An 18,491-nucleotide genomic window follows, 5' to 3' on the forward strand; every position below is an offset into this window, starting at 1 on the left:
CCTAACAGTGGCTTCTTTTTGACTGAAGGCAGAATAAAGCAAACAGTAGTTGGCAAATATGCTGCCAGAGACTGGAAATCATAAAATTCATACAACTAACAGACAGGCAATCGAACATGCTATGTTTGTGGGCTACGGTATTTTCATGTGGGAACACACAGAAACAACAGAAAAACAAGGAAACTCGGGCCTGTAACTCCAGCAAATGACAGTCTGCATGGTCACCAGAGCTGATTTCTGGGTGGAATCTGAGGAGAAATGAAGCTGAAAGGAGCCTGATGAAGCCACATACTGGGGCCTTGTTTTGTCTCTCCTGATTTACTAGATAGTTCTATGAAAACCACTTAATCATACCAGCTCCAAACCACTCTTTAAGTGAATAAGAACCCACAAAAAAGAGCTGTGAGAGCCCTTCTCTCCCTAATCCCTCACCTTTCTGGGGATAAATAAGGCATTTCATGTAAGATTCTCCAGTTTTCGGCCTAAGGCAAATAACTCTTCACCCTTTGAATCCTGCATGTAATCTTTGAATACATACATGCTGCTTTTACATCTGCTCCGTGAACTTATCAGATCTTTACGCTGCTTGTAGGAAGAACCATTTCTGAGTGAAGACTAGTAACCCCAATCACATGAGCATTTATTTAATAGTTTATGTATTCATTCACACAAACATTTATTGTACTTATCAATCTTCATGGAAAACTGATTATGTAGCAAAGCATTTGGGAAAGCTCTGGGAGGGATACAAAAATGAAGATGTCAGTCCCCTAAGAAGAAGCTTAAAATTCTTTGGGCCCCTGAATATAAAGAGATGCTCAACCTCATTCATAGTAAGAGAAGAGCAAATTAGAGCCACACAAAGATTTTGCTAATAGATGGGAACAGACGGCAAAGTGGAAGTCACTGTGCTGGCGGGGCTGCAGGGACCAGGCAGGCTCAGGCACTGCTGGGAGACCGCAGGTTAGCACCACCCCCCAGAGGGGAAGGCTGCACGTCTCTACTAAAATTATAAATATACATAGACTTTGATGCAATGAGCCCATTTGTGGAAATTCATTCTACAAATAGATATGCACACCTACAGAATGATATGAGGGCAAATTATTTCTTACAGCACCATCTAGAATAGCAAAAGATTAAAGAAAAACACACCCATCAATAAGGGGCTGGTTCTGTGTATAATGGAATACTAAGCAGCAGATAAGAAGAATGATGTGGAAAAGTCTTCAAGAAGAATGATGTGGAAAAGTCTGACAAAAGCAAAATCCAGGTAAGTATGTACAGCATGTTATTATTTTTTTTTGTAAAAAAACCAAGAAAGATAAGAATATACATTAGTATTTTCTTGAGTTATCATAAAGAAACCCTGGAAGTGTACCCAAGGGAGTCCTGGCAGTGGCTTGGAGTGGGGGTGCGAGTGGGTGGGGTGGGGAGTGGAGTGCCAGGTGGGAATGAAGCAGCTAGGGACAGAGGGGGGAAACCTATCACTGTATACCTCTTTATGTTGTCTGCACTTAAAAGCCATGTGGGTATATTGCCCTTCATAAAATGAAATAAGTATGCTTTAAAATTTTTTTAGGAGAGACAGATGTTCTAATAATATGTACAATACACATAAGTACCTCATTTTAAATTAAATTTAAAACTCCTTGAGGGATGAAACACATAGAACAGGGGTGTCAAACTCATTTTCACTAGAAGCCACATCAGCCTCACGGTGGCCTTCAAAGGGCCAAAATAATTTTAAGACTGTGTCAATGTAACTACTCCTTAACTGTTAAGGAGTTGAAATTGCATTCAGCCCTTTGAAGGCCACCACGAGGCTGATGTGGCCCCCAGTGAAAATAGTTTGACACCCCTGACATAAAACCTTTTAAATTAATCTCTCAAAGACAGTTTCTCCCTCTCCAATTTCTCTTATAAACTCTTGACAGATTAATCTTCCCAAACACCCCTTTAAGACAGAGTGCCAGAAATGTTCCTTTTTGATGCCGGCATCAGATTCAAATATCTCTGACTTTTAGGGCTCTCCATAAACTCACCACACCTGCCCGATACAGTCCAATGTCCACTGTTGAGATGCTTTCCAAGCATCTGGGTTTGTCGTTGTTCTTGACTGTGTCCATGCCTGTGCCTCTGCCTGGCCTAGTTTTCCTGTCTGTGGGGATGCCCTCCACTCTGCCCTCTGTCTATCCTGAGCTCTGCTGACCTCCAAGGCCCCTCTCGCCCTTAAAAGCTGCACTTTAAGCCCATGTTTATGTATTCCTCATATGACCTCCATGGTACTAATCATCAGTACTGCATGCTTAAGTGATTCCACAGTGAGATTGTTATGTCTTCAAAGGTAAAGCCAACGGAATGCATGCACACATGCATGCTCACACACACACACACACACACACACACACACACACCACTGGGACCCTTGGCAGGAAGCAACGTCAGCCTCACATGTGTCCAGCTTTGTGGGTCCTTCTAAGAAGAGGTTGTCCAGGTCATAGCTGTAAGGATTGGCTAGACCCCAACCTGTCCCTCCCTTGCTGATTCAAATAGGTATATAGGAAATCTGATTAAATGATCTGGATTCTTATCAACTTTTACTTATATAATATGCTCCCATTCTTGAAATCAAACTGAAATCCAAACGTTACTGATGGTGTCTGGTGAACTGGAGGGTGGTCCCATGTGGAGCTTGTTTGCATATGGGTCCCTGCCACCACTAGTACCATCACCCCCAATCAGGAGGGGTAAGAGGGAAGAGGGGACAGCTTCAGTTCTCAACCCTTTTAAGCCCAGTCTGAGCAGGATGGAGCAAGAGCCTGCAGGTGGAATCAAAAGCATGTCTCTGACTCTGTGAGGGAGCCAGCCATTCATGGCAATGGGGCTCTGGGACAGTGAGAAATGGTGAGAATGTAAAGTAGCTTTGACAGTTTTTGAGTTTTGCAGCTTTGGGGAGCCCAAGAAGCCAGAGCCTGAGCAGGGTAGCATGGTGAGGGATGAATAAAAAGTGACTTCTCAAGCCATGGACATCAAGGAGGAGAACACTACAGAATTACGAGACACGTCAGTTCTTGAGCAATGCAAGATACCCACAGGGGCTGCCAGAAGTCCCTGGGTGCTGAGGGGATTCTGAAGGAGGCTGGGGATGGAAGCGGGTAGTGGTGAAAGCCAGCAGCATCCGGATTATTTCTGTGGGGGTAACCTCGTCCACATACCCAAGTAGACGACATCTTGAGAAATTCAGCTTAAACTTGATATTCATCAATTCCCCCTGCAGTGTGGGGCCCATGATCTCACTGATAAGGAACACATAGTTTGCATGACAGAATTTTAGAGCTAGTGCTGGGAACCACCAGCAGGTTTCAGCCCAGGGGCTGACTCCCTCCATCCACTGGTAGTGACTCCTTGGAGTCCTGCTGAGATGGATTTTGAAGCCAAGTTGGACTCATTGGACGAGAGCATCACAGTCCTTTATAGAAGTCTATGGTGGTTCAGAGTGGAGGGCACACTTTCTGCAGATTTGTCATCTCACTCCTATATTACAGTTAAGGAGAAAAGAAGTGGCTTGTTGCTTGCTCAAGGTCTCTTTACCAAGCTAGGTCTCTTCTCTCCCTCCCTTGGCTTCTCCATTGCCTTTTACATTTCTTTTATTTTTTTAGATAAATGGAAAATTAAGGATAATCAAAATAACAAATGATCTAAAACCTTGATTTTAGATAATAGTCTTATTCTTCCAGCCCTTTCCTACACTCCTCTATAAAAGAAACTACGAGTTGCTCATAAAATAGTCAACAAAATTGAGATTTTTTCCTTTCTTTCTGACTTTCTGTTATCCTTCTGGGGAAGAAAGAAAAGGGAATCAAATAGGCAAAGCACAGGAAGTCTAAGGAGAAACAAGTAGAAAGTATTTGACTGGCACACAAACTGAGTGAGTAACCCAGAACGGACGGTGCCCACAGACCTTTCTCGTTTGCATCATGATTGCCCTCCACAACCTTGCTTTCCTGATGCCCCCTTCTCCATCTCTGCCACACACAATGCCTACCCAGCTCCACATCTGATTCCTGAAGCTGGTTTTTTATGAGGAAGTAGTGATTTTTAAAGATGTCCCACCTGTCGCATCACATTATGAGTCACCACACTGGGGTGCACCTTTGTCTGACAGGCCAAGTTTTCTCTGCTCACACTTTAAAAGGCCATCTTTCACTCACAATAACAATTCAAAGACCATTGATACAGGACAGAGTTTAAACTAGTGCATCTCAAGCATCTGAAAGAGATCTAAGCTTGGACCCTAACATAAGGGCGTGAGTACTTCAGTGTTTTGCTGCTCTTTGAGGCCTTTGTCCTCAAAGACTCTGCAGGACTCAGAGAGAAAAACTCAAGGACTGTTACTATATAGCCAAGGTGTTAGCCCAAAGAGAAAAGGGAAGTAGAAAATCCTAAGAGCATTTCAGAATCAGTAAATGAAACAAGACAGACTCTGATGGAAGACAAAGTATCTAAAAGTGACATTGTAGGTTAAGGCTGCACAACCAAAAGAAGGATAACAACCAATTTAAAAACAAAAACCAACCAGAACCACCAGAAAATCCATCTGTATGGAAGTCCAACAACCAAGGAGTTAAAGAAGAAAACATTCATCTGGACAGGTGGGAGGGGTAGAAATGGGCACTTGGGTCAGAGAGGACATCTGTCAAGGCAACTCCTGGCAGATTGGGTGGTCCTATATTTGTGTGTTGATAAGCCAGGAGGAACAACTGGGGAGCAAGAGACCACACAACCCAGGGTTCCAGGGCTGGAAAAAGAAAGTTTCAAAACCTTCGGCTGTAAAAATCTGTGGGGGTTGTAGCAGCAGGAAAAACTGCCGGGCCTATAGGAGAGTCTATTGGAGGGGTCCACAAGGTCAGAGAACACACACAAACCGTCCCACTCAGGAATCAGCACCAGGAGGGAAGTGTACCTACAATTTGCTTATGGGTGACAGGGGAAGTGGCTGAAAGGGGGAAGAGTTGAGCAAGCAGCACTGCTCCCTCTCCGACCCCTCCCCCACATACAGCCACATGACTCAGTGAAGTAAGTTGCCCTGCCCTTCCCTGCCCTAAGGTTCTGCCCCTTACAACACAACAGGTGCACCAAGACAAAGAAATATGGCCCAAATGAAAGAATAGATAAAAAAGAACTAAACAATGAGGAGACAGTCAAGCTATCAGATGAAAAGTTCAAAACACTGGTAATCAGGATGCTCACAGAAATGATCAAGGATAGATGCAAAATAAAAAAAGAAGTGAAGGTTATACAAAGTGAAGTAAAGAAAAAGATACAGGGAACCAACAGTGAAGGGAAGGAAACTGGTATTCAAGTCAGTTACTTGAAACAGAAGGAAGAAATACGTATTCAACCAGAAAAGAATGAAGAAACAAGAATTCAAAAAAATGAGGAGAGACTGAGGAACTTCAGGGACAACTTTAAACATTCCAACATCCTAATCATAGGGATGCCAGAGGGAAAAAAGAAAGAGCAAGAAATTGAAAACTTATTTGAAAAAACAATGAAAGAAAACTTCCCCAATCTGGTGAAGGAAATATATATATACAAGTCCAGGAAGCACAGACAATTTCAAAGAAGTTGGAGCCAAAGAGGAACACACCAAGACACATCATAATTATACTACTCAAGGTTAAAGATAAGGAGAGAACCTTAAAAGCAGCAAGAGAAAAGGAAATAGTCACCTAGAAAGGAGTTCCCATAAAACTATCGGCTGGTTTCTCAAAAGAAACCTTGCAGGCAAGAAGGGGCTGGAAAGAAGCATTCAAAGTCATGAAAGGCAAGGACCTACATCCAAAATTACTCTATCCAGCAAAGCTATCATTTAGAATGGAAGGGCAGATAAAGTGCTTCCCAGATAAGGTCAAGTTCAAGGAGTTCACCACCACCAAGCCATTATTACATAAAATGTGAAAGGGACTTATCTAAGAGAAAGAAGATCAAAACTATGAACAGTAAAATCACAACAAACTCACAGCTATCAACAAGTGATCCTAAAAAAGACAAAAACAAAACAATCTAAGCAAACAACTAGAATAGGAACAGAATCAGAGAAATGGACCCTCCAATCACATGGAGGGTTATTAGTGGGGAGGGGTGGGGGACAGGGGAAAGATGCAGAGAATAAGAGGCATAACTGGTAGGTACAAAATAGGGGGAGTTAAGAATAGCTTAGGAAATGGAGAGGCCAAAGAACTCACATGTATGACTCACGGACATGAACTAAAGGGGAGGAATGCTGGAGGGAGGGGGAGAATAGGGTTGAGAGGGATAAAGGGGAGGAAAAATGGGACAACTGCTGTAATAGCATATCAATAAAATATACTTAAAATTATTTTGTTAATTATAAGACATAAACAAACTCATTTTTATTAAAGGAAAGTGACATTTCTCTGTGACTACCTGTTCTATTTGTTCCAAAAAATACTTATTGAATTGTGACTGAGGGCCAGAAACCAGGGATAAAAAACAAACGCATCAGTCATACTCTGTGCTCTTCAAGTCATTGTGTGGGGGCCCCACACACATGTAAACAGATGATTTCAGTAACGTGTGACAAGTGCAATGAAGACGAAGGCATAGAGCCAGGAGAACACTTTCCAAAGTGATTTAAAAGTGATTGCTGCTGCTAACATTGGTTTTACTCTTCTTGCACACTACTCCACATGTGCATCTGTGCATTTCTATCTCATCTCCCCTCCTATGTGTAGGGACCACATTTTCAGCTTACGTGTTTTGTTTGTAGGATCTGGTCTACACAGATGCTTAGTAAATAACTAGATCCAGAGATATTTATTGAGCAGCTGGTACCTGGTGTAAGACTGAAAGTAGAGGCTTCCTATGTTGAATAAATTAATTCTCACATTCAAGAGTGTAGTTCAATGAAAATGAAAGGCATGGTCTGATAAAGGATCTCAACAGCAACACACACAAAAGCGCTGTGGGACAGCGAGGCCAGGAGTGAATAGTCTGCTTGAATAAACAGCAAGGCAGGAGGTGGAGGAGGGTGTGGAGTGTATGGAAGGGAGTCCAGGGAAAGAAACCGGTGGGGGACGCAGCAGCAGGAGACGAGAAAAACGTAGACAGGCCAACGCCACGTTGAGGACCTGGAACTTGATTTTCCAGTCAACAAAAAGTCCGTGTTGACTGACTGATGGCATTAATGGATTTCAGGAGTGCTGCGTATATGTGCAGATTAGTCAGTATTACTGAAGTGAAGCAGTTACTGAGAGCCACCTGTTCTGTGAATCTTGATGTGAATTTTCTCTGTACTAAGCTGCATCACCTATGCTAAGCACTGGGCCTTTATATATAAAGGTATTACTACTTCCTCACGCACAGGCCAGGCCACAGGGCAACAGGTTCCCTAAGGTGGTCAGCCTGTGCTGGTGATTGCCATCATCTCTGCCTCGCCTGCACCTGGTGTCGGCCTCTCTGGCGGGGCGGGGGGGGGGGGGGGGGGGCGTGCCGTGGGGGCCACTCTTACCAAGTCTGCAGGACATGCCCTCTGGGCCCCTTTCCCTGGCATCTTCTCTCAGCTCTGACCCCTCCCTTTATCAGCTTCCCTCTGCCTGGAAATTAACTGTCACCACCCTCCCCAGGGCTCCGCCTTTGTCCTGGAGATTTCTCCATTTTATAGTGAGGAAATTAAAGCTTAGTGATGTTAAGCAACTTGTCCATTGTCACACTAGCAAGCCTAGTTAGTGGAAGGGGACCTGCAGTGGTGCCCCCAGGGCTGGAACCCTGGGTACATTCTGACAGTGACACGAATGCAATCTACATGTAGTATATGAGATTAACCACCTGCAGAGCTATGTCATAGATAGACTAGAAGAAAGGGAAGCTCTAGAAGTTTAATCAAGATATGATGAAATGTAAAAATACTCACATCTCCTCATCAAAGAGATCATTCCTGAAGCTTTGTCTAAAATCATGCCCCTCGCTCAATCCTCCCCAAGGGCTCAACATCAAAGAACACTTATGATGTCTTTGCTCACCTCACTGTTTACTGTCCCATTCCCTTGAATACGAGTCCCTTGAAGGCTGGGGTTTTGTGTCTTAACCAGACTCTGCTCCCCAGCACTTTGAATAGAGTTTGGCACATAGCAGTGGATTGATACAACCTAACCTTTAGTGATTCTCAAGTGAGAAGCTTGAGAAAGCACTACCCATGTTCCACTTCCTAGAGGGAGATTTGGACCCTCCTCTCTCTCACCGGTAATCAGTGTGCAGAGCGTCACTATCGCAAAGGGATTGTTGGCCCCTCGGGTCTGTCGGAGCAGCACTGGGGGCAAGCCTCTGATATCTAGGCTGAACAAGGGAATTAACACATTGTTAGAAAGAAAATGCCAACACACAAAGATGGTAAAGAAAAGAGATAGCACTTACTCTGGGCCCAGCAAGGTCTAAGTGCTTTATATTTTGTGAGTCATTGAATCCTAACAACTATCTTAGGAGGGAGATGGTATATATTATCCCTCTTTTGTAGATGAGAAAACAGGCACAGAGAAATTAAGTAACTTGCCTGAGGATATACTGTTAGGAAGTGGGATTTGACTCCAGGTACTCTGGCCTGGAGTCCATGCCAGGTGATACAGAACACTGCATGAGGAATATTCCTAGATTGGCCTGCAGCTGATTTGTGCAACAAGGTAAGACAGAAGTAACAATACCAGTCTGGGCCTCGCTTTCCAGATTAGCAATTTCCATTTCTTCCCTCTGGAAGCTCTGAGCTTTTAGGGAAGTAGTCTGACAACCCTGCGGGGCAAAGCCAAGTAGAGAAGCCTGAGACTACATGGAGAAAGATGGGCTCAGCGGGGTCCAGGTTTCCAGCTGTCCCTTCTCAGGCACCAGGTAGATGAGTCATCTTGAACTGTCAGCCCTGCCCAGCTGACTGTCACTGGGGATTTAATGTCACATGGAGCTGACCCCTACCTAAATTTCTGATTCACAAAGGAATAAGCTATGGTAAAATTGTTGTTGCTTCTCACCACTGAGTTCTGGGACGGTTTGTTAGGCAGTTATGTCGTGTTAACCAGAATAGTGGTCTTTGAACATTTTGACTGTGACACACAGAAGGAAATATATTTTCCAGAAAACACATACACACAGGACAACCCCGAGATTTAGCATTGGCTACTGGCTTTGAAACTCCAAGTGACCGACTGCTGACCTTCCATATCTTTTTTTAAAAAATATTTTATTTATTTATTTTTAGAGAAAGGAGAAGGGAAGGAGAAAGAGTGGAAGAGAAACATCAGTGCGTGGCTGCTTCTCACGTGTCCCCCACCGGGGACCCGGCCCGCAACCCAGGCAGGTTCCCTGACTAGGAATCAAACCAGCGACCCTTTGCTTCACAGGCCCATGCTCAATCCACTGAGCCACACCAGCCAGGGCCATATCTTTATCAGAATTAAACTGAAGACAGCTTTAGAAATAGGTTTTAAAGTATTTTCTACTTTTCTTAATTTTATATAAAATTTTTGTTTTCAAAACTATCTTTGACTGTTTGAATTTCTTTTGTGGGATTTTTTTTCTTCCTTGAGGATCAGTTTTCCCTAAGGAAGGCTATTGACAATTTTCCAAATTGTTTCTGTCCCAAATCACATAAATTGGTGCTCACTGAATACATGTTAGTTTAAAAATGGACTGGAGAGATATCTCAGCTGGAAATGAGGTCTGCACTGAGCTACGTAATTGTTATCACTAAAAAGAACCTTAGATTATTTATTTCTTACTTGTTGCCAGCACAGAAAATGAAGAATACTTGCACTTGAGCAAAAATCTCAAACAGGAAATCTGAAGATCGGAGAGGGTCGAGGACCAGGACAGGAGCAGCGCACGGTTGTGGGATGAAGTGTTTCCCCTGTGGCTGGCTTGATAAAAACAAAACAAAGACAGCTCTGCCAGGTAAGGCCGCAGGAGAAGGGGATGAAAGGACAAAGCTCTCACCAATGAACAAACCAAACCTTACAAAGATACTTAATGCAAACCCAGAGGCACTGTGAGTTTACACTGCCAGTCATTTCCAAAAGGAAAACTGAGGTCTTCTTCAGAGCAGTGCACTGAGTCCAGGGAATGGCACGGATGGCAAAAATCACATTCAGAAGTTCTGAATGTGAAGTTAACCTGTGACAGTGTTGTTCTTCTTATCCTCTGGCCCAATTTCACCCTTGAATATATGGAAAAGTTCTTACTAAGACAGGTGGAAGTTAAATGTGCATGCTCAAAGGACAAATTTGGCCCACTGTATCTTTGCAAAGATATAAATAAAGCACTAGAAGTGAAAATGATGGTTGGGCGATGAGGGTTCTTGTCTCAGATGAGGGATGCTGGGGGAGAGGGGAAGCGCTTCATTATTTTCTCCTTTGGAGAGGCTCCAGCTCTGTGTTCCACAGAGGCCGTGCCTCTCACTGATCCTGCAGTGTGTCCACAGGAACATCATCTTTCCAAGGAAATGCTCTGACCCCTGCCGCAGAAGGTTCTGGATGATGTGAATAAACTTTTATATCAAAGGATGAAAAGTGAGTTACCACATCTTTCTTGATGAAAGAAGTGGAAATGCCATTGGTGGGGGGGAGTACAGGTTTGGGAGTCCAAACCAGTGTTTTTTGAGCCTGTTGTCTGTTACCAATAAGTTACCTGACTTTGTGTGCACAGCAAATGACCTTCCTGTACTAAGCTTCAGATCTGTAACTAAAAATAAAATGGCTGGTTGACAGGCTAAATAAGACATCTTTAGCTCCAGTAGTCTGTGATTTTATGACATACAAAATTTCCTGTAAAAATGTTCTACTAGCAATTAAAGGTGATGATAAAATTAAAAAGGGGAATAAAAGAAGTTAAAACAGTACTTTATCTGAGAAGATTGTGACAACCCTTTGGTTTTCCTAAGGGTGAATGTCACTGTACTATACATGTAATAATAGCATGAGTAATAATAGCAAACTTTATTTAGCAGCTACTACATGAATGTCAGGCTGTATGCTGGGCACTTCACATTCACCACCCCTGACCGTTACGGCAGGCTACACACTAAGTGTGGTAAATTGTATTTTCCAAAGCTGGCCACAATGATATTCCCCATCCCACACATGCTTCTAGAATTTTGTCCTTTCTCAAGAGGTGGAAGACTGATTTATTTGAATCTGGATGGACTCATTACTCACATGTAACCAAGTGAATGTTGCAGAAGTAATTCTGGATGGTTCCTGGGGCTAAATCCTAAAAGGCAATGCAGCTTCTGGTTTCTTAGCTAGAATACTTGCTCTTGAAGACTTTAGTTGGTAAATAGGCAATCTGGCTGGCTGCTTATATGTTGGGGGCTGGCATGTTGTGAAAAAACCATGACAGAGACCACGTGGACAGGTCCTGAGACAACATGAAAAGAGATGCCTAGACAGCTCCCAGCTTCTCCAGCAGCCCTCTCCCCACGACGCAGCACCAGCTCCCATTGGAGAGTCCCTAAACCAGATCCACCAAGCCAATCCCTTCCAATATCCTGATCCAGAGAAATTGTGAGTGATAACAAGATGATTATTATCTTAAGCCACTAAGTTTGAAGTAATTTGTTACTTGGCTAGCTGACCAGTAGATTTTGGTAATTTTGGTACCTGAATTAGAGTATCTCGTCAACAAAAACCTGTGGTATACAATATAACAGGTGGTATTGGCCTTGGGACTAGACAGTTGTAGGAAGCTAGAAGACTTGAGGAGTCTGTTAGTGAAAGCCTAAAGATTTTTAAAGAGAGTGTTAGCCAAAGGCTCCAGAAGGCTATTGGTGAGGCCTTAATGAAAAGTGAGGGAAATATCATTTGAAGAGAAGTAAAGGAGACTCTTGTTATACAGCAGGGGAAAGTTTAGCAAAATTATCACCAGCAATAATGTAGAAAATATAAATTGTTCCTAAAGAACTCAATGATTCAGCTAGGAAGATTTCCAGGAAGAGTGTTAATGTGCTGCCTGGTGTCTCCTAGCTGCCCATATTAAGTGAGAGAGGAGAAAAATGAATTATGAAAGAAGCTTCTCAGTTTTTGAATGGAAGTTGAAGAAGTTTTATAGAATACAGAAATTTTAAAGGGTACAGCCTTTCCTGGCTCAACCCTTTTCAGCTAGCAAGGGGTTCTCAAATGGCTTCCTGGAAAAGATGGCATCCAAGGTAGGGTGTTAAGATGCTTTGTTAAGACCCCATAAAGAACTCTGATCCTTTCAGACAGATAAAAGGACTCCTAAGAATCATGGCTCTCAGATACTTATAGAGTTAGAGAAGGACTGACCTTAAAGAGATTCATGGGTGTGAGTTTTGTCTAATGGAGTAGATTATAAATTGATATTCAGGCAGCCCATAAAGTTTTTAAGGAAATTGTATCCTTTTGGGCTGAAGGGGACAAAGATAGTGCACAATATAAAAGAGCCATTGGACCTTCAACCTTTTGTGGGTAGGAAGTAAGCTGAGAAGTTGCTCAGTTGCAAATGTAGGCCACTTTGCATGGAAAGAAATGGATACTCCAGAGACTGGACCCAAGGGAAGAGGCAAAGCCACAGAAAACAACAGCCAGGAAGTAGGTTGGATTCCATTGAAGGACCTGGAGCTTTGTGCCTGGATAGATTTTATAATTGCTATAACTCGGTGCTTGCTGAGTGCCTCTCATTCTCCCCCTTTCTGAGTAGGGTCATCTAGCAGTTATGTGAGTTTGACATCACAGCGTATCCATTGTATGTTATCTGTGTTGGGGCAGGTGACTTGGGGAAGTACGGTGCTCACAGAGAACTACCCAAGGAGTAAAAACCAGGACCTGATTTAGAGTCTAGACCTTGAGCCTAATGCTTTCTTGAGGCTCCTAATTCTTAGAGGAAAAATTATAGCTCAGAGCACAGAAACTGTCATGTTTAGTGTCTTGACTTCTTTTTCTCCCTGACATCTAAGTCATTAACTTAGGTCTTATTTCCTTCATGAAGATGACTACTTTCATGTTCATGATGATGAAAAAATGGTGATGAAAGCCTGGTGTCCTTCCTTCTCCTTTTCCAGAACCTAGGGGGTGTACTTCTCACCGGAGAATTCTTAGTTCCATCACTTTCACTTGTGAATGACTCAGAACCTACTTATGGAAGATAAATCTTGTATATTCTGTAATTTTAGAGCTGGAAAGGATCTTAGAAGTCCAAGAGTTCAAACCTTTCATTTCATAGATGAGAACCTTGAGGTTTTATTTGTCAGTGGAATGATTTACCGTAAAGTGGTTAAGTGACTTGCCCAAGGTCATGTAATTAATGACAGAGTGAAGGCTAGAAATCTCTCCTGTCATTCCATTCCTGCATTCTACAAGCTTTTCTGAGAGCCTGCTATTTGTAACCCATGTCTTAGATTCTTCCCTTCTCTGGGTCCCTTTCACACTGACTAGATGTTAACCAGAATCAGAAGTAAACAGGCATTCCAGCCAGTCTACTGAACCCTTCTTGTTTAGCATATAGTTCTAGAAAAAGTTTGATGAGCAGAGATGTTAAAGCTATTGTCTTTGGCATCCTGTTGTCTGTGGTTTTGGATTGTTTATGCCACATGGCTTGTATACCACCTTACCACAGATAATCAGAAACTAAGTAAATTGGCTATTTTCTTCCTTTAAAAATTTTTTTATTTATTTACTTTTAGAGAGAGGGGAAAGAAGGGAGAAAGACAGGGAGAGAAACATCAATATGTGGTTGCCTCTCACGTGGCCCCTACTGGGGATTGGGCCTACACCCCAGGCATGTGCCCTGACTAGGAATCGAACCAGCTACTCCTTGATTCGCAGCCTGCACTCAATCCACTGAGCTACACTGACCAGGGCTACTTTCTAACCAGAACATTCTTCTTTCTCATATGGCCAACTTCAAATGTACAAACTGCATTTAATTCAAAATTTTACAGCAACTTTTCTTACCAGCTGCTTTGGTACATTCCCTGGCTTTTCCCAAAACCCATCACTGCTGCTTAGCAAAATGGAGCTCAACCTGGAGCTCCTCCCAGAATCTTCTTTTGGTTTCTTTCTACACACATCTCAGTGAGATCTTGGCATCTTTAACCAAAATTTTCCCCACTGCTGGCACCAAACCTGTGTTGCACAACTCCCTACGTGAGGAATATTCTCTGTTTCCAAGAACATTAAGAACTTTCTTGATATCTTTGGAAAAATCTCAGTAAAGAAACCACTTCCTCTCTAGTCCATTAGGGACTGTCAGTGTGGAACGTAGATTCTCCACTCCTTCCCGGTTTCTTGTTTAGTGTTTACTATTGACTTGATAGTTACATAACACACAAGGTAAGGATGATATCTCATGAGTGATGCCGGGCAGTCCCTGGTATATAATCCTGCACTCATGAGACTATAATATTACCCTTAGAGTATAAGATTCAATTGACTAAGTCCTGCGAATATTGCTCACTTTACATCTTAGATGTTTATATATTAAGAAGTATATACAGCCTCTTTCTTAAGAAGTTTCTAAAGTAAATGTTTTACAATGAAATAACTGATAAATTAAAAGAAATTAATACTCAGTATCAAATGAGAAAGTATTGTGGCTTTTTGTAGGTTAAATAATCATAGACATTTTTGGAGCACAAGAGAAGGGGAAGACACTTGAAACAGTATTTTGATGAAAGAAATGTGCAGAACTACATTATTTGAGCAGAAGCATATGTTAAACTTGATAACAAATTAATGTGTTTAGAATTATACATTTTTGAAAGAAAGTCTAATATTCAGATGTAAAAGAGTGGGGTATTTTATTTATGGAAAGAAAAAGTATTACAATATTTTCTTATTCCCGGTAATTTTTGTAGAAAATGGTGAGGTGTATGAGTGTAAGCAATGGCAAATAGCTAAAACCTATGCAAATGCCTCATGACTCTATAGACAAAAATGACAGGAAAGACTATTTGGACTGGGTAATCCACAGAAACTTTTCTAAACAGGAAGGGTCATTGCCAGGGTCATCTTTGACCAGCCTGCAAACATACTTTTCACATTAGGGGAGTTTCTTGGGGAACTGGAGATGGGGACATCAGAGGCTGCGGAGCTGCCAAAGTTATTTTGGGGAAGGAAATAAAGGTGGAAAAAATCTGCATCAGTGTTTCCACACCCCATGTCGGTGGTCACTCCAATTCCAACTGGTCACCAACATTTCCAGTAGATGAGATAACTGCATTCCCAAATAGCCACGGAAGGGACAAATCACTGTAATTAAAACAGTTTCCAGATCCTGGGTCTTTGAAGACACAAGTGAAGGGATAGCTGAGAGGACTTGGTCTGGGCTCTGCTCTGCATGTCTCTGTACCAAAGTGAAGCTGGAACAGGGAGGACACACAGCCCAGTAATTTGTAGCAGCAAGAGAGCAGCAGCCCCTGTGTTGAGTGGAAGAGGAAGCACTTGGTATAAACAAGGATGCAGGAGGCCTCCAGGAGTGTGAGCACTTACTCAGCAGCTCCCTGTTCTCCCAGCTGGAGCTGGATGTAAGTTTTCTGAGGGCAGGCAGAGTGACCATCATCTTTCCACTTTGTATCTCTTTCCTCAGTGGCCACCTTGGTGCCTCATCCCAGTATTTCCTGCAGTATCCTGCAAGGAACAGAATCTTTGCCCTGTTAAAGGTCTTACGTATGTAAAAGAGTGGAGCAGTGCAGAGATCAAATAAGCCTTAAAAATGACAGGTTAAACAAAACAAACAGTTGTATGGGGGTTTTGATAGACCATCAATAAATCAATGGACCACATGACTCTTAAAGGGCAAGATGGATTACTTAGCATCTCTTAAACTTTCAGATCAGAGAATACCTCATGCATGGATTATTTTGCAGGACTCTATTTTATGGGTGGCACCTTCCATCTGGGAGGTGCTCCACATTTTTTGAATTGAATTGATATAGAGTAAGTCTTACCCTTTCACTCGTGCCAGTACATTTCTCCCCGGGTTTCCTTTCCTGTGTTAAATATTCTCTGTAGACATACTTCTCCTGTAATTATTACCATAGTTTCTATCATTCATTCCTTTTTAGTCTGTCTGCGTTCCACACTGTTAAGACCTGTGAAGGAAGGTTCACCACTTGTCCCCATAAGCTCCCTCTTGTGGGGATGTTCATTAATAACTTTCAAGACTGGGGTGTTCAGACTGAATCTGTCACTTCAGAGGCCATCCAAATGGCCAAGGCAACCCAACAGGTGAGACTGTCACTACCGCTGTGTTATGGACACTGCCTCTCTCCAGCTACCCGGGATCCCACTGGCAGCCAACACTGGTCCTGCTGACTCACCCAAAGCTGGCAGCCATCGATATCCCTGGCCCTTCTACACGGGGAGCTTCCTCTCCCACTACCCTACTTTTGCCATTTTCTTTGTATTTGTTTGAAAGAGCTTTATTGAGATAATTCATATAGCCTAAATTTTATCCACGTGAAGTGTATAATCTAATAATTTTTGGTATATTCGCATAGTTGTGGAACTATCCCCACAATCGGTTTTGGACTATTTCACCGTGCCACAAAGAAACCCTGTGTGCTTTAGTTACTACCTCCCAGTCTCCCCATGCTCTCAGGCCCTAAGTGACCACCACTATACTTGCTGTCTCCATAGACTTGCCTATTTAGACATGTCACTTAAATAGAATCATATGTGTTTTTTTGTGGTGGGCATTTTTTACCAAGCATTATGTTTTCCAGGCTCATCCATGTTATAGCATGTGCCAGTGCTTCATTCCATTTGGGGGCTGAATAAAATTCCATCACACCCTGGCTGGTCTGGTTCAGTGGACTGAGTATTGGCCTGCAAACCCAAAGGTCACCAGTTTGATTCCCAGTCACGGCACATGCCTGGGTTGTGGGCCAGGTCCCCAGTTGGAAGAGAGTGAGACGCAAAAGATAGATGCTTCCCCTGCATTGATGTTCTCTCCCTCTCTTTCTCCCTCCATTCCCCTCTCTGTAAAAATAAATAAATCAATAAAATCTTTAAAAAATAATACTCCATCAAATGGATATATCACATCTTGATTATACATTCATCAACTGGTGGACATCTGAGCTGTTTCTACCTTTTAGCTTTGTGAAGAATGCTGCCATGAATATTCATATACAAATTTTTGTATACACGTATGCTTTCAGTTCTTTTGGATGCATACCCAGGAGCAGAAGGGCTGGGCCATAAGTCTACGCTTAACCTTTGGAGGAACTGCCAGACTGTTTCCCAAAGAGGCTGCCCATTTACTTTCCCACCAGCAGTGTGTGAGCGCCAGTTCCTCTACATCCTCCCCAACACCTGGCTCTTCGATCTTGCTGCCACCGTGGGCGTGAACTGGTGACTTGTGGTTTTGATTTGCTTTTCCATGATGACTAATGAGCTTGAGTATCTTTTCATATACCTATTGGTCATTTGTGTGTAACTTTGGAGACATGTTTATTCAAATCCATTGCTCATTTTTCAACTGAGTTATTTGACTTTTTATTGTTGAGTTGTTTGTATTCTTTATATTCTGGATACCAGACCTTTATCAGATATATTAATTTTCAAATACTTTTCTCCCATTTTATTTTATTTTTAAATATATTTTATTGATTATGCTATTACAGTTGTCCTGTTTCCCCCCTTCATTCCCCTCCACCCTGCACACTCCCTCCCACCCACATTCCCCCGCTTTAGTTCATGTCCATGTGCATACTTATAAGTTTTTCAGCTTCTACATTTCCCATACCATTCTTACCCTCCCCCTGTTTATTTTCTTCCTACCATCTATGCTACTCATTCTCTGTACCTTTTCTCCCTCTCTCCTCCTCCTACCCCCCTATTGCTAACCCTCCATGTGATCTCCATTTCTGTGGTTCTGTTCCTGTTCTAGTTGTTTGCTTAGTTTGTTTTCGTTTTTGTTTTAGGTATGGTTGTTAATAATTGTGAGTTTGCTGTCATTTTACTAGACATGTTTTTTATCTTCTTTTTCTTGGATAAGTCCCTTTAACATTTCATATAATAAGAGCTTGGAGATGATGAACTCCTTGAAGTTGACCTTATCTGAGAAGCACTTTATCTGCTCTTTCATCCTAAATAAAAGCTTTGCTGGACAGAGCAATCTTGGATGTAGGTCCTTGTCTTTCATGACTTGGAATACTTCTTTCAACCTCTTCTTGCCTTCGAGGTCTCTTTTGAGAAATCAGCTGACAGTCTGATGGGAACTCTTTTGTAGGTTACTGTCCCTTTTTCTCTTGCTGCTTCTCAGATTCTCGCCTTCGTTTTAATCTTGGCTAATGTAATTATGACATGCCCTGGTGTGTTCCTCCTTGGGTCCAACTTCTTTGGGACTCTCTGAGCTTCCTCGACTTCCTGAAAGTCTATTTCCTTTGCCAGACTGGGGAAGTTCTCCTTTATTATTTGTTCAAATAAGTTTTCCACTTGTTGCTCTTCCTCTTCCCCTTCTGGTAC

At 42.5% G+C, this 18,491-nt stretch overlaps 1 protein-coding gene across 3 annotated transcripts in view; it reads right to left on the minus strand.

Moving 5' to 3' along the window:
* The window catches only part of KIF6 (kinesin family member 6), a 427,352-nt gene that overhangs the window by 149,925 nt on the left and 258,936 nt on the right, over positions 1–18,491 (minus strand). The window lies entirely within an intron of this gene.

The sequence above is a fragment of the Sturnira hondurensis genome, unplaced genomic scaffold (genome assembly GCF_014824575.4).
Source record: "Sturnira hondurensis isolate 20B ecotype Veracruz unplaced genomic scaffold, ASM1482457v3 Scaffold0000880, whole genome shotgun sequence".
Lineage (NCBI taxonomy): Eukaryota > Metazoa > Chordata > Mammalia > Chiroptera > Phyllostomidae > Sturnira > Sturnira hondurensis.